Source organism: Panthera leo, chromosome D2 (genome assembly GCF_018350215.1).
Source record: "Panthera leo isolate Ple1 chromosome D2, P.leo_Ple1_pat1.1, whole genome shotgun sequence".
Classification (NCBI taxonomy): Eukaryota; Metazoa; Chordata; class Mammalia; order Carnivora; family Felidae; genus Panthera; species Panthera leo.
In genome coordinates, this window is record NC_056689.1 from 85,588,776 (window position 1) to 85,600,749 (window position 11,974).

The 11,974-nt window shown below is 56.9% G+C and overlaps 1 long non-coding RNA gene across 1 annotated transcript; it reads right to left on the reverse strand.

The window, feature by feature from the left end:
• Positions 1–227: 227 nt before the first annotated feature.
• LOC122202277 lies at positions 228–4,570 on the reverse strand. The gene is made up of 3 exons (XR_006194568.1): positions 4,429–4,570; positions 3,937–4,201; positions 228–939 (listed from the first exon to the last, which is right to left on the reverse strand). It is a non-coding gene; the product is annotated as an uncharacterized LOC122202277 (long non-coding RNA).
• Between the last annotated feature and the right edge of the window lie 7,404 nt (positions 4,571–11,974).

Consider the following 11,974-nt stretch of genomic DNA (forward strand, 5'->3'; position numbering starts at 1 on the left):
AGACCGGCTCACGGGTCTCAGGAACTTTCCCAGGGGGCGATCCTGGCCCACCTCCTGCCCCCAGAACCTCCCGAGGACTGAGGCAGACCCTGTGGAACTTTCCCACCCGGGGCACTGACACCAGTATTGAACTGCAAGCCAAGTAAGGGCGCTTCCTTTCTTTAATGCGTCTAAACTTGGATTTTTCTAGGTGTTCGTTGAAAGGTTTCAACTGCAAGTCCCCAGAGCCCAGGCCCCCTTCTGGTTAACTTGAACACACGCTCCCCTTGGGCCGGGAGCACAGCTCTGGGCCGGCACAGCGAGGAGTCAGGGGCGGGAGCCCTCAGGCCCCAGGGGCTCCTTCCAGAAGGGGGCAATCCTAGGCCAGAAGAGCCACCCCCAATCACAGCCACCTGGTGCCAGCGTCTGGCTACAGAGAGGGACGCGGCCCCCCCAGCAGCTGTTGTGGTGTCTGTCTGGTGCAGCACGAGGTAGCACACAGCTTTCTGGAACGTTCGTCCCACCGCAGTCCACATGCACCTCTGTACTGGTCTCACCCCCAAATTACACCTTAGAACAGCAAAAAATCGCAAAGTGGAAACCGTGTGACCCGAAAAGATGCTCGTGTCCGTCTTTCAGCAACATCAGAAGGCAAGCGGCAAACCACGGACCTTGTCTCGAAAAATTACCAAAACCCTCGGCTCCTTCAGAATCACGTCTGATTCATAAGGGCGACAGGCGAGGGCCCCATTTCTATGCGGTTAGGTAGGAAGCAGGCAGAACTCTCCCCTTCCGTTACCTGTGTTACTAAAGTCACCCTGGTGTTTTCTAGGAAGCTGGGATATGCTGCAGTGCTCGATCCATGACTCCACCAGTGAGATGAGACACTTCTAATCAAAACGTGCAGTAAGTTGCCAAACAGGACAGCGATGGTTCCCATAGAATTGCTTTCCGAGTGCCCTGTAGGCATAAACCAAGTGTGAACTAGGATACGTTTCATCCTATAGAGTCAACCCTCAAAAGTAGAACTTTGCAGGGCGCCTGGGTGGCTCAGTCGGTTAAGTGTCGGACCCTTGACTTCGGCTCGGGTCATGATCCCAGCGTTGTGAGATGGAGCCCCGTATCGGGCTCTGTGCTGACAGGGCAGACCCTGCTGGGGCTTCGCTCTCTCCCTCTCTCTCTGTCTCTCCCCTGCCCCTGCTCTCGCACCCTCTCTCTCTCTCTCAAAATAAATAAGTAGACTGTAAAAAAAACAGGTGGAACTTTGCAGACTCCTGTGGGCAGGGGTGGCGTCAGGGGGCCAGAGCTGCGTGCACCCCAAGGTGCGGGGGGGTGGGGGAGGGGATGTGGGAGGAGCCTCCAGACCAGCTGCCGCCTGCTCGTGAGCGAGTGAGAGCCGGGGAAAGGACCCGGTTCCCGGGCACCTGGGGACAAGGGGCTCCGCCCGGAGCGGCCGTGCCCGTGTCTGTGTGCGGGCGGTCGGAAGACAGCTCCCCTCTTCGGAGAGTTTGCGACGATTCGGCACGTGTCACGTTCTCCTGTTCGAGGGTGAAGCCTGACTTGGACCCACAGGCGTCTCCACTCCCAGAATCCAGAGCCCAAGCCCCGGACGTGACCGGTCTCAGTCCTGCCCACAGCAGCTGCCTCGTGGCCGTGGCGTGGGGCAGATGCCGTGGTGCAGGCCCCGTGCTGGGACGCGCTGGCCGTCACTGGAGCCTCGGTTGCTGCCTTCTTGAAAGTCCTCATAACATTTGAACAAGGGACTCCACGTTCTCACTTTGCTCCGGGCCGCGCACTGTGTGTCAGGCTGCTCCCCGACCTCTCCCGGGGCCAACACGCGCCCTTGGCCAGGCTCTCCGGTGCGTTTGCAGGGGCAACCTGGTTCTCACATCAGAAACGCCCTTTCCTCGAGTACCCGGCATCACCCAACCAGCTAAAATGTCATCTGTTGCTGGCTATTTCTAGCCCCCCCTGCCCTAGATGCATCCAGAACAGGATCACAGAAAGGCACTGAGGCTCTGGTGTTGTCGCTGGGTCTCCCGTGCTGACCCGGCAGGAGGGGAGCGGGGGAGGGCGCATCCGTGGCTTGGAGGAGGGGACGCGGCTGCGAAGAGCCTGGTGTCACCCTGGGCTGCTCCCTGGCCCATGGCAGGGCAGCAATACTCCTGCGTGTAAGCATCAGCACGTGAGCCGCCTAGGTACCCCCTGATGGCTCCCCACTGCTCATGGAGATGGAAAGCAGAAACAGGAAAGAAAATACAAAATCATTTAAATTCGTGCTTTTAAGTCTAAAATCCCTTTTTGCACATTTAGCTATAATTTATTTTTTTTAAATGAAAATTTATTGATCCCCTGATATCTTTATGTGTGCGTGTGTGTGTGTGTGTGTATGCAAGAGGGGGATGGAGAGTGGGAAAGAGAGAGAGTGGGAGCCAGAGAGAGGGACAGAGAGGAAGAGAGGGACAGAGAGAGAAAGGGACAGAGAGGAGAGAAGGACAGACAGCGAGAGAGAAAGAGAGAGGGGGAGAGAGAGTTGGGGCGAGGGGCATTTGTACAATGCACGCTCCTGGACACACGGGCAGCCGGGAGTGATGGCGGGGAAGGAGTCCCTCCGTGTCTTTGGGACCCAGCGTGGGAAAGCATTGCAGGAGGGACGCGACCCTCTTTCTGTGAGTCGGCTGCTTGTGTTGCTGCAGAACTGTGCTCAGGAGACTGGCTCCTCCCAAGGCTCAGACCCCAGCGTGCACTGGCCACACACCCCCGGCCCGGCCGCACCCACCACGAGTGACGGCGGTCACTTTACCTACCGCGGCCCCGGCCCGGAGTCAGGTGTGTCCCCCAGGTGCCCGCAGCCCTCCCAGCCACACCGCGTCTGCTTTGCCTTTTGTCTGCCCGATTTCCTCGTATCCGCTTGTGAGCCACCGGCCCCCACAACCAACTATCAGAGCCCGAGTCTGATCCGCAAACATCAGGCTCTGACTCCTCATATTGAAAACAAACGTAGCCAATCTTCTGACTTGGGGTCCAGCTTCCAAGTGGGAGAAGTTCAACGTCTGTACTGGATCGACCCCGAGCGGGAGGAAGGATCGCCAGGTGCCCGTTCCAGCTGCAGCGGGCCGCGTGCTAATGACACTCACCTGCAGCCCCAGGTGAACTAATTAAAGCTCTTAATTGCACCCGTCCAGGCAACGAGACGAGTTCAGCCCCGAACAGCGCCAGCCCGAGGCCCCGGGGAGCGGGCAACACCTCGACCTCCCCTCCCTCGTCCTGGAGGCTTGGGACGCCCAGACCCCCGTCTAAGCTGGCACCCCCACCACGTGCCAATCGACCTCTCCCTGGGGCTGGAAGACGGTGGGACCCGAGGGGGCCCGGGGCCCAGATGCCTGAGTGCTCGGGCCACGGGACACAAGGTCCCCCCTGCGTCATCGGCACCGACTGTGTCTCCTCTCTCAGCCCCCCCTCGCCCCTGCCCACCTCGTCCTCCTCCTCTCCATCCTCATCCTCTTCCTCCCCTCCCTGCTCCTCCCCTCTCCCCACCCTTCCTTTGTGGACACCCGCCCCCCGCCACCCTGCACACTGAGGGCTCCTTGTGGCCCCATCTCCTGTCACGATCGGCACACCTGTGACAGGTCTTTAGCGCGGAGAAAACGTTCATTATTTCCCAGAAGGGACAGATGAGCCGTGACCTCTGGAGAGGTGAGTTCCTGACCATGTGCTGGAGGCAGGCCGGGCCCCAGGATGCGGGCAGGGCCCATCTGGCCGGTGCAGCCAGGGACCGGACGACGGGGACACTGGGCTGCATGTGGTGTCTCCGGGCCTGTCGTCCACCTGGTGCTGGGCTGTCGCAGGAGGAGGCCCAGGGACACCAGCCTGCGGGGCTGAGCTCTGGTCGCCCTGGGGGCGAACGGCAAAACCACAGAACGGCGCGTCCCTCTCCTGGTGCTGAGTCGGACCTACCCTCTCTGGCCCAGAGCTGGAGGCTCTAAGGGAAGTGACAAAAGAGGGCTGGGACGCCCCGGGGATAGCCCGAGCCCACAAGGCTCCTCGTGACCACACATGTGGGTGAGTGACAGAGACACGCCCTCGGTGAGCGCAGAACGTGAGGAGAATCTTCTGCTGAAGCGGGGAAGACGCAGGACACGTCTAGCGAGGGATCCGGCCACTGGGAAGGAAGGCGAAGCTCGGGTTTCCTGGTCTCGGGCTGGTCCGGGGAGCGTGAGACCTACCGAGGGTGGAGGCTGTAGATGCTGGAACTGAGGGAGGAGGCACAGCTCTGTCCTCTCACTGCTGAGGGTGGGCGCACGAGGTGGGAATGGGCTGCACGGACGTGGGGGGCCTTGGGTGACAGGTCAGCCACCGCAGGATGGCTGGGACTGGTGGGCGGGCAGGCAGCTCCTCCTCCCACGCCGCGTGACGACCTCTGCCGTCACACGGTACCCAGACCCTCACCAGAGGCACAGGCAGAGGCAGGAAACCAGCAAACGTGCCACAGGGCGAACGGGAGCCCTGGACGGGAAGGAGCCCAGGGGTGCACGCCTTCCTGTACGGAGACGGAGACGGGGCGGCCGCTCAAACAGGTTTTGTTCTGGAACCCTGGTCACAATACACTGTTCGATCAGCGTCGCTAAGGGGAACGATTAATACCATCATCGTGGAACTTGGTACCCCGACCTTTGAGATTTCTTGATCCATCCCGTAGATCAGGCTCAGACCCCAGGGGATTAAATACTCAGGGCATTGTGGTGTGGCTGGGCCGATCCCCTGGCGCCCCAGTTGTCGCTCGAGAAACACGGCCTGAGAAGCAGCATGAGACCCGGGGGGAGGGGAGGCCAGCAGGCTCCCCGGAGCAGGACGGAGCCCGGCAGTCACTCCCGGCTGCCTGGACACATGCACTGCAGCCACAGCCTTGGCCACCCCACCCTCGCTTTTCAGGTCGTCCTCCGAGGTGCAGATTCCAGAACGGACTTCCCGTAGCAACCCCAGCCGGGCAAGAAGTGATGAACCAGGCCGCTCTCTCCCCTGGAGCCGTGCCTCTACACGGGTGTGGCTGGGCTGCGACGTGCTGGGACATGGGTTTAATAATTACACGAGTGAAGTCCCAAGGACCTATTGGAAGTGATCTATTTAAATGCCAACCCCATTCATCTTTAATGAGAGGACAAAAGCCTTCCAGCAGTCTTGGTCTTTGGGATTACAGAGAGCGTTGGTTGATATTCTGTCATTTCCAAACCCAAGTAAGGAAAGACCATTAGGACTCTGAATTGGACATAACTTGCCAGGCCCTGGTCTCCCAGAGTGGCTGGCCGCCATCTGTAACTGAGCTGGTCGGCTCTCCGTGGTGTCACCGCGTGATGTATGGCTCAATAACACCCTGCCAGCTGGCAAGACACATTTTGGGGATTCAGGCTGTGTGCATTAGATCAAAAAAATTATCAAGATAGTGCGATAGAGTTTTCGACAAGATGGTAAGAATTCCGTGCTTGACACGGTGTCTTTTCCTCAAGTGGTGGAGAAAAGGAGGCGTCAGCACATCGGGGAATCAGCAGACGCACAGGCAACCCTTGCTGGAGTCAGGAGCCTCTGGGACAGGTCCCGGCCCCGCCCCTCTCCCCAAACCTAAGCCCCAGCTCTCACTGAAAGGGGACAGCTCGTCCTTCGGACGTGGGGTTCGCCGGGGAGCGGCAGAGGGCTGCGGGTTAACAGGAACTCATGGCCCCATCCTCTCCATGGCCGTGACGTTGCCAATCTAAGAAAAAGAGTAAACTGACTTCCAGACAGAGGTCCGAATACAGCCTGTGCGTTTGGCTAAACACCCCAAAACCTGCAGGAAAGTTTGGACCAACAGGTGCGTGCAATAAATGTGATGTCATTGTCACATTGGCATTTTCCATCAGATGTGTTTACATGAAGCTGGTGACATTCACAAGCCATTGCCTGTGGACAGACAGGCAGCTGTTTCAGAATGCAGACATCATTCAACATTCGGGGACTGGATTTTGAGCAACCACCATGAGCCAGGCACCAGCTTAGCACCAGGGACACTGTCATCAGTGGACAAGAAAAAAAGGGGGGACAATCCCGAACCATCAGGCATAAACCACTCTGCACTTTTTATGTAGTTTATAATTACAAATATGTACTTACTTCATATATAATGGCATCCTTCTAAATGTAAATTTAATTATAGCTATATTAATAATTATATATAATCTGTATTGTATTTCTATAATTTTCTAGTGAATTTTGTGTCTGAGGGGAGTTGCTTCTAGATCTGCCGGGCTGTGTCCTTATCAGAGTAAATTATATAAAAGCCCCACCGGACCCCGACACATCTAAGCCTCTGCTGTTGACTAAGTTGCAGCTTTATGTCAGTAAACCTCCTGTCGGGACCACGGAGACACGTCACACCCTGCACCGAGGTGCCCACACCGCCTTCTGTAGCAGAGCTGACACATCACTTGAACGGACCCCAAACCTCACCCCCTTTCCCGAATTCCACCCTGCTTGTTACGTTACTTCGCAAGGAGCACGCCGTGTGTCCTGTGGAAACAGCTATCACGGCACCGAAATGTCACCGCACAGAGCCACGTCCCAGTGCACGACTCTTTAACACACATTCTCACTTCACCAAGTGCATTTTTTAAAAAGCCTGTATTCAGACACTGGCATTGAACGCCGAGATCCTTGAAAGTGATGTGGGCTGGATGCGGCATTAAGAACGCAGTTCTTCTAATTTTATTCCTTATGATGCGACACGGCGCAAAGGAAGACTCGACATTCTCCAAAGGTCGAGATTCCCAAACTCTCTGGGAAGTGACTGTTTTCTAGAATATAAAGTACAAGTGGAGATGTGAGAACAGAGCCAGTGAGATGCATGGATGACGTAAGAGGCCAAGAGAAGCCGGTTCACCGTAAACCTCGGAGCCAAGCGACCCTTCAGACTCACAGCAAAATGCCTCTCAGAGAAAACGTTAAGTTTTATGTTTCTGGTTGTCCCGTTGGAGCCACAGACACTGACTTCAGGAAACAGGCACGATCCTCAGGAGCATCGGACCCAGCACTGCTCCGTCCGGGAGCACCGGGGAGCTCCGACAGCCTCCCGCCCAGACGTTCCCAGTGAGTCCTCTGCAGCGTGCTCCATAGCCGGCTTAAGTGTCCCCAGAGTGTCCCCAGAGAGCACGCCCCAGCATGCAGGGCCTTTGGCTGGAGGGAGCAAGCTGTGCACACGTGTGAGCAGAGCCTCATGGGAGGCGGTTTCATGGATGGCCAGCCCCCCTAACACAGCTCCAGCTCTAACATGGGAGCCAGCACACAAGACACGCACACACGCACACACATGTGTGCACAGGGACGCACATGTACATGTATGCATAGGGGCATATGTGCACATGCACACAGGCGTGCACATGCACACACATGCATGCACGTTTACACACCCATGTATGCACACACAGGCATGCACACACAGGGTGCACCCATGCATGCACAAGAACATACATGCATGCACAGACATGCACACACATGGGCACAGAGAACCTCTGCACAGGAAGATGCCAGGTCAGTGTCCAGTGAGTATAGGCACTAGTTCAAGAGCGAGGGAAACACAGCCCTGATCGCATCGGTGGGCCCAGCCATTTCTGGTATTGGCAACGGATCCCAGAGAAGAAGTCAAGTTGCCTGGGAGTCGTTGAGTGATGGAGAGGGATTTGAGGTGGCTGCTTCGGAGGCACCAGGGGAAGAGAAGCCTTGAGGGGAGGGGGGAGGGCGGGAGGCAGGGCTGCAGCATAACATGCGAGCCGCACAGGCCCCCTTCCTCTCAGTCACACAAGCTGCCCGACCGAGCACTTACCCTGCCCAGCCCTCCCTTTCAGCCTCACAGAAACCCTGGGAGGCAGGCGCCACAGGGCCTGGCCGTGCAGAGGAGAGGCCCAGGAGCAGGTGCCGGGGCTGAGCCAGCCCTCCCTCCCGGCCCCCCCGCCCAGGGAACTCGCTCTTCCCAGTCCGATCCACCCCCGGAGAAGACACGGCTACTGACTGCTGGAGAATCCCTGGAAAATCCAGGCCAGGCTCCCCGGACCCCCCGTTGCGGGGCTGACCAGGCTCCGCGCCCTGAGAACTGCATGATGCTCAGTAAACAGCAGACTTTCCAACCCTGTTTCCGGTGGTCCAGAGGCCTCCTGGAGAGCCCCGCTCCCCGCCTGGCCCTGTCCCAACCCCGCCAGGACGTAGCCTCCCTGGTCCTATCCCTCCCTCCCAACCTTCCCCTAGACACCCCACCCTGATTGTGCCAACCCTCTGTGCCCACGTTTCACCCTTGCCTGGAATTCTTTTCCATGCCCCGGGCACCCAGCGCCCCCCACCCCAGCTGACCCTCCGCTGAGGGTCTGCAGCAGCCCAATCCCAGCTCCTTCACTGCAGCTGACAGCTTGTTCTGAACTGCTCGGGTACGAGGGTCCACAGATGTGCTGGGCCCTGGTGGTCGGCCAGCTCGAAGAGGCCCCACCCTGAGCTGCCCACCCGGAGCCACAGTGGGGCCCCAGCTTGTCACGGAGTGGCCGTCGGCCTCACATCTCTAGGTGCGGATTGCGTTACCAGCAGTGGATTGTGTTGGAGGGATTGAAAAGGTTACCCTACAGATCTTGGTGTCTGGCTCATCGTAAGTACTTAAAGGCTAATTCCCTTGCAGGGGCCCAAACCTCAGCACTGGGGAGACACGCTCCTTCCTGGCGCCCGGAGCTCACGGGTGGAAAGGCGCACTCGCTCCGTGAGACGGTCAGTGCTCCGCGCTCCGGGGCTACGCATCTCACGTCGAGTGGCTTCGGTTACTTAGATCTACTGCCTCCGAGTCCTGCTGACCCAGGACGAGTCTCCCACACGGCAAAGAGCGGCCTTCCTCTTAAGAGTCACCGAAAAGGAGAGACTGTACGCCCAGAATGTTCTCTAATTCAGATGGGGACTTTTGGGGGAAGCCAAGATTGTGGTTCAACAACGTGGCCTAGCCAAATTATGGGATATTCGAGTCTGGGATAAAAGTGATCTTTCTCCAGACGACGTAAAAGCCTCAAGCAGGAGACAGGCTGTCTTGCTCCCCTCCCCCCTCCTCCCCTGCCAGCTCTCCAGGCTCTGGTCCAGAATCATGAATTTGTATCACAGTGACGGCCGTCAGCAGGGACCGCCCTTTAGGGGCTGGACTTTCCCCATATGCTGGAGCCTCTTTGATCATGCCGAGTTCCCCGTGTTCAAGACCGCTTCTCCCGTGGTCCAGATGGTACCACGGCACTTTTCACTTTGATTTAAATACCTGCGCCTGTTCTCGGCTACAGAAAAGGCTTCCCCCTTTATGCTCACTTCTGTTTGGTGTTCGGGAATATGAATTTGCATCCCATTATCATAATTGTCTGGCTTTTAACGTGCTTAGCCAACGCGGAGGTTTCCTGTTCTGAAATGCTCAATAAACTGTCAGAGGGCCCGTGGTTGGCCATTCTCTCGCGCGGTCCAAATGCCTCCGTTGTGAGCGAGGGCAGAATGCAAGCCGTGGCTGCACGTTGTACTTCAGGTTATAACTGGGTTCATCTGACTTTGGCAAAAGCAGTTCCTGGCTGTACAAGTTGCACGCGTGGTGATAAGATGCCTGCAAGGAGCCACACAGATCCCTGAGACGAGGGGTTCGTGAAAGTTATGTCGTGGACCCAATAGTTTAATTTCATGCTTTGGTCGCCCGCCAGGAAGCAGGTGCTGATGGTATAGAGCAGAGAAACTGGGAAGGGTCTCAGGGTGCAGACAGGGGGGTGGGGCGGGGGAGGGCCCCAAGCCCCAAGCCCCTGGCCTTCGTCTCCAGCACATTCTCTATGGACAGAGCATTGACCGCAGTCTCCGACGATCACAGAACCCCCGGCCCCCCGTGCGGTGGCCCCGCCACGTGCAGCCTGACGATACCCCATTACCAAGCCTCCCGTTCGTAACTTCAGAGCGGCTTCCTCCGCCTCTCTCCAAAGCTCACAATAAGGGCTCCGCATATTCTGGTGTCCTTTCCACCCTCGATGTCGTCAAAGGGTTAACGTCGTCTTTTTTAATACATACGTTGTTCCATTAGAGGTGCTTCTCTTCGAAGGTCTCTGGATCAAATCAAAGTGTCTTCATATCAAGCAGAGCATAATGCTTTCTGATCGTGAATTTGAATCTATGACTATTAAGCTTTCCTAAATCAGGACATGTGTTTTTTATGTATTTAAATTTCTTATTTAAAAAGTTCTGACAAAATGTACCCAGATCATTTTCCTTCCTCACGTATTATTGTGAGGAACCCATCATCAGGGTGGTTACATCACACCACAGACTCCACCACACCGTGAAATGCGATTCTCCCTGGAGAGGACCCCGCGTGTCAGGCGCTGGGTCAACTCCCCAGCAGTACGTGCATCCACGCTGACAGTGGCGTTTCCAAGGGAACATACCGGAAAGCATCACCAAACGTAATTGGAACATCATCAGCTGTTAAGAGGTTGATTGTCTCAAGGGGAAAATCAGAGGCAGGACAGCCAGTCAGCGATCACGAGTCCCACGGCTCAGAAGTGCCACACGGGGAACTCGAGGTGACGGATCCTGCCCTTGTTCCGTGGTTCAGACCTGCGCAAAACACGCCTCTCGGCCGGGCACGTGGACATCTCATCTGCCCAGATCCACTGCACCATGGAAGTTTCCAAGCTCTGCCCAACCGACGACTGTCTCTAAACTGTGCTTAAGAAAGAAAAATGAGCCGACTCTCAGAATGTACAAATGCATGTTAATGCTTTTCTGTCAAAGTATTGCGCTGTCTAGACTTAGCTGAACTTGGGCTTTGAAAACCCATCTCTTCGGAATCTGTATTCTATAAATGCAGCTCTTACAAAATGTATTAAGTTTGAAGGGGAGAGCCAAGGATTGCAATGTTTGAAGATCCAATTTAAATACTAAAAATGGTCAAGAGCAACCCCAGGGGAATCCAGGTGAAGAAGTTGCCCTCTTGTGGAGTTTGGGTTTTGAAGTATTTCCAATATTTAGAAAAAGAAGAAATGCCTTTGCTCTCTTCTAAAGGTCCAGCAGGCTCAGACAACTTCCAGCCATGACTCCATGATAAGGGTGCACAGTGAGCTTCCCACAGGCCTGGGGAGCGTCTGGGCTGAAGTCACTCGGGGCGTTGCAGCCTGGGGTCCCGCACCACTGTTCTGGCTCCCCAGGTATGACCTAGAGGCGAGAAGGCATTAGCCAGGTTGGGGACAGACCCCCTTCCTTTCTGAAATAGCGAGTGGCTCTCCAAAGTGCCTTCCGGCTCAGCTTGTCATGGACTTTGCTGACGTGTCACTTCCTCTTGTAGGCGCAGGTTCATCGCACCGTCGAGGCTTTCGACTCAAGACAGAATTTCAACAGCTGTGCCTTTTCTGTGAGGCCGTCCTGCTCGCCACATGAGTTTACTCCAACTCGAAGGGTTGCCTTGCCCCTGGAGTCACCTGTCAGAGAGGGGGCGCAGGGGCACCGGGGGGCACAGAGGGCTCCCGCTCCCGCTGTGGGCCTCTCGGTTCGGATGAACCAGATCGGCCGGACCCCGAGAACCTGTGCCTCCGGCCGGGATGACCCCCGTGTGCCCACCCAAGTGGGGGACAAACACGTGTCCCGTGAACTCTGTGGGGGACAGGACAGTGTGGAAGCAGGTGGGGGTACAGAAAAAAGAAAAGAGAAGTGAGGGGGGTTATCAGTGAAACTGAAGGAGGGGGTGTGGCGCCCAGACCAGGGTAGGAAGGACACCAGAGCCACGCAGGCAGCAGGAAGGGCTGTCTCAGGCCGTGAGGATGGGCAGGCTGGCGTCCGCCAGGAGACACGGGACAGAAGTCCTCCCAGAGGCCGAGCCTCTGCCTCCACGGTGGAAGGCTGTCCCAGCGGCAAGGGCAGCTGCAGGGTGCCTGTGCCCACCGCCGTGGATGGGAAGCCAGGAGGCCGTCTAGACAGCTCGGGGGATGCG